The following is a 4797-nucleotide window of genomic DNA, read 5'->3' as shown; positions in this document are numbered from 1 at the left end:
ACTTGTTTGGATAAAGATACATAGGGCTACAACCACTATTATCTACTTATTTGTTGGGTGGCAAATTTAGGAATTACAAATGACTTCTTAAAATGACTGGGATCTAAGTCAGTCCCTCAAAATATCTTATCATGACAAATTAGTGAAAGGATATGACAGAGATTTAATTAAGCATGGTCATCTAGACATCCAAAGCCAACAAAAGAAAAACAAAAACTAAAAGCTAAACTAAACTAATATCCTATTTGGACATTTTTACTAACTGAAACAAGTGGACAATATTTAGATCTATACTTTTTGCTCTGTAGACACACAATGGATGAATTATTGAGTTCTGAAATCTTAAAAATGACTTTTGAGCATATTTAATATTTTTCTTCAAATGTGATCCATCATTGACATCATTTTTTTTCATCAAAGCTGTTTGAAGAAGGTAATGGAGTTTGGGAAGGACTATGGGTGATCCAGCTGAAACTTCTGCCACAAGGCTTTGGTCTTTATTGGGGTCAACTCTGTTCCATTTTCCATAATTTCTTTATTGATGAGAGGGGTACTTCCTGGGCTCCTATCTATATTGACTTTCCTAAGAATTGTCCTCATATCCATTTGGCCTTTTCTGGGAGTGAATACAACATGTATGACATGAGTTGATGGAAATCTAGACTGAGGTTTCAGGGAGATACTCTGAAGATCAGAAACTGTGACCAGTGGCTTTCATTCCTGCAGTGATGACAGAATCTTACTCCTAATGGCAGAACTCTGTGTCTTCTTTAACTTCACAGTGAACAGATCTTTAACAGTTATGTACATGGGCATATCTTGTTTTAATGGTTGTAATAGTAATGGAATTTAAAGATCCCCCTGTATTGGCTTGGTTTTGGAGTTGAGTGTTAAAACCCAGAGCTTGTGAATCCCACTTGTGGGATGGACTTGTTGACATGAAAAGAGAGGGCTGAACTGGGAGCAGCTGGTGCTGTGGATTTAGAGAGGAGGCCCAAGCAAAGACAGGCAGAAGAACTTTTGGAAGCAGCATTGTGGAGGCAGAGAGAAAGAGAGAGAGAGAGAGAGAGAGAGACAGAGACAGAGACAGAGACAGAGACAGAGACAGAGACAGAGAGAGAGAGAGAGAGAGACAGAGAGACAGAGAGAGAGAGAGAGAGAGACAGAGAGAGAGGATTTCTGAGGGCCAGCTCAAGCTGCCCAGGACTTTTGAGAGCCGCAACCTGGAGCTGCCAATGATTGAGGAGATGCTGGTATTTTGACTGTCTGTTTTGATTTTGTTTTGCCAGATTCATCTGCTGTTGAAGGACAGTGCTGTTGCAGAGGTTCTGGAATCTTGCTCTTGGTTCAGAAGCCCTGAAGAAGGATTTACTTTTTGTATATTTACAGACATCCTGGAAGAGGGGCTTGTTGATATTTCCAAGGTCCTGAGACTGTTCTGCAAGCAGAGAATGAATTGATGAGGACACTGGCAATGTATATTGTGGCTTTGTTAAGCTTTGTCTCCCCACGAACAGAGATTGCTGAGAATCTGCCTCGAGTCAAGATGAAGAAAAACACTTCTCCTTCGTTATTGAATGCTGTGATGATATCTTAACCTTGCTTTAGCTAATGGGTAGATGGCCTTTGTGCTCTCCACTGCCAATTTTGAGTAGGTGCTTGGTATAATTCAGTTGTGATACAGCAGTGGGAAATGACTTTTTGTGCTCTGTGATTGACCAAATGAATATACCTTGTTTGTTATTAGAAACTTGTCTTAATGTCTATTTGATAAGAGAGACTTTGTGATTGATTAAATGAATGTACTGCCCAGGGGTGAAGTAATACTTAGAAATCCTTGAATTACACTTGGTGAATGCTATATTTTGATTTTTTTCAGTTCTGTGAATGTTTTGCCTTAATTTGTCCCTGAATAAAATGGAGAGTTACTATGCTGGTATTCTAAAGCTTGGAAGTTGCCTTTGCTTGGCATTATAATAGTTCAGACTGAAGTGTTTTGGTACTATCAGTTTTTTTTTTGAGCAACAAAGATGCTGAGCAGAGTAGAAGAGGCAGAGGTGGTGGAGGTGGTAGAGAGGGTGGAGGCGGTGGTGGTGCAGGAGGAGGAAGGGGGAACCATAGGCTGCAGTGTCACAGATGGGAGTATGCATGCTAATCCTCTAATAGTGGTTTCATCTTGAGCAAGGTCCTCTGGAAGTTGAATCTTCAAGTGACATGTTATATGGCAATCCAGACAAGAAGAATGCAGTGAGTCTTCAGTCCTTCCTGAGACTTGTAGAATTCATTTTCCAGCTTGTCAACCTGCTGTCTGATCAGTCTGAGTTCCTGGAAGTACATAAAAGATGGAAATTGGAAGTCTGTCAACATCTCTAATTTCTGTGTAATACTGCTTCAGCAACACGAATAGAAGGACCACATCCTCTTTCCTAGGAATTTCATTAGATTTTTCATGCTGGAAAAATTTTTTCTCGAGGCTAATTTTGGATAACTTTGGCCACAACATGTGTTTGTGAGGGGGCATATATTACTCTTTCAGGTGGAGAAAGAGTTGGAGTTGAAGTAGCAGAGGAATGAGGGGAGGGAGGAAGAAGAGATGGAATAGGATCAGAGGGACTAGCTTTTTTTATGAATATTTCATTTCTGGCTCTCAAATTCCTTCTTCCCCAGTATTTGTGCTTGGTCATTTTTTATGTGGAGAAATAGTATAACAGCCCTGGGAAGTAAATAGATTCTTGGCAATGTCCTCTCTGTTTGCAGCATATAGCAGATTTCAAAATTACAACCCCACAGTAGGTCTTTTTCTTTGGTATTCCATCTTGAACTCTTTTGATTTTGTTAATATTCTATTTTGTTCTATACCTTATGATGAATAGTAAATTGATTTTTGTTATTTAATATATTTTCCTTAATATTTCAATATCTTCTTATTGATGTCCTACAGATTTATGGCTTGTCTGGGAGGAAATTAAGTTTAACTGTTATGTGTCTAATAGTTTGCAGCATATGTTTTGTTTTATTTTTTGAAATGATCTATGTTTTCTTTTTATTTATACTTTGTTTTTTGTGTTCAAAAGTTCCAGATAGTTTTCTTGTATTTCTTGCATTGCATTGTTCAGTTTTTTTGACTTTTGTTCTGGGCAGCCTATGACCCCTTAATTGTTTTTAAATTTTCTGTCTTTTAGATCAATTTATTTGTATGGAGATCAAATATTCTCATAACATAATGATATTTTCTTCTCTTCCATTCAATATGTTTGTTTTCATTTGTCCTCTCACTTCTTTGAAGCGACTTGACATCATGGCAATGGTCCTCTTCACCTTCTTATATGTAAACCTATTTAAATTATGTTCTTGGCTGTTGTGTCTCTGGAAGATTACCTTCCCTCTCTGGTCTGCCCAGCCTAGGTGATTATTTACTTGTTTTAATCTCTTATAGATTTCAGTGACTATAACACTTGTACTTCACTCTTAGCCTCACCTTGAAATTTTCTATCTTTGTTGTCCAGTCACTTTCCCTGAATGATTTGTCCCTCTGTGGTACTACTATAAGTAACTTTAGATGTTTTCCTAAGTTTAGTCTTGTCACAGCACAGCATCTACCCCTCCCCCATATAAACTTATCTACCTTTTCAAAACCTTTGCACTATAATGGTCCTCTCAACAAATTCCTGGTTCTCAGTTTCCTTTGAGCCTTAGATGACTGTCAAAAGTCAAAAGAGATATAGTCTATTTCTAACAATTTATGACTTACTGTCTTCCTGTCACCCACTTATCTGTGTAACTTCAAACTGCTGTTCATATCTCCTTAACAAGAATATAGTTACCTGGAATCCTGTTTTAATCATGTTTTTAAATAATGGAAAAAATCCCATCACCATAGAGTAATTAGTACCAGATAACATCACTATTATTACGAACCAAAAAATCAATCCATACTCATTTATCAAGCTTCTATTATATTCCCGATACTGCGAATGCTGGGAAATTGATAAAAATGAAATGTTTCAAAGGAGCATAAAATATATTGGGAAAAACATAAGCATTCACAAAACATATAGAAGAAAATAGGAAAGAGGAAGCTAGGTGATTGAGGGGATAGACATCATGCTGAAGATGGGTCAAGAAGAACTGAATTTTAATCTAGTCTCAAACACTTAGTGATATGACCCTGGACAAATTACTTAACCCTTGTCTACTTCAGTTTCCTTAACTTCAAATTGGTGATCATAATAGCACTTTCCTCTCAGGCATCTAAAGTGACTATGTATAAATATGTGTAATGTTCTTGAGAACCTTTAAACATTATAAAATGCTAGCTATTATTAGAAATTAAATTTAAATAAAATTTAAAAAATTTTAAAAAAGGTAATTTCTGTATGGGGGAGGAGGAACTAATATCAGCAATGTGGGTTTAAGAAAAAACTCATATATGATGTTGGGCTGAGATTTGACTAAAACTAGGGATACTAGAAGGTGATGGTGTGAAGAAGCATAATTCCAGGCATGAGGGTGGCATGTGAATGAGGGAAGGCATATATGATGAAAACTGATACTACAATCAAAAAGACAACAGCTAATACTACAATATCGAAAACTGAGGAGGTTTGTCAGACAAATGTTTGTTTGTTTTTTTTTCTTGGCCTGATAAAGACTAGTTCAAAGAGTTTAATATCATTGGGACGCTGAAGCAGGAAGTATCTTTTATAAGAGCAAATAATCTTTCCAGAGTAGAGATCATCTTTATGTTAAGGTAAAATGAATGTAATTTGATTGACCAAGTGAGGTAAAGATTTACTT

The 4797-nt window shown here is 36.8% G+C and overlaps 1 pseudogene; it reads right to left on the bottom strand.

The window, feature by feature from the left end:
• Nucleotides 1-453: 453 nt before the first annotated feature.
• LOC138151230 (proline-rich protein 11-like) lies at nt 454-2503 on the bottom strand (annotated as a pseudogene).
• Between the last annotated feature and the right edge of the window lie 2294 nt (nt 2504-4797).

Source organism: Petaurus breviceps, unplaced genomic scaffold (assembly GCF_028583685.1).
Source record: "Petaurus breviceps papuanus isolate PSGF00001 unplaced genomic scaffold, PetGlider_PUasm1.0 90895, whole genome shotgun sequence".
In the NCBI taxonomy this organism is placed as follows: Eukaryota; Metazoa; Chordata; class Mammalia; order Diprotodontia; family Petauridae; genus Petaurus; species Petaurus breviceps.
This window is presented reverse-complemented; position numbering and strand designations above follow the sequence as displayed.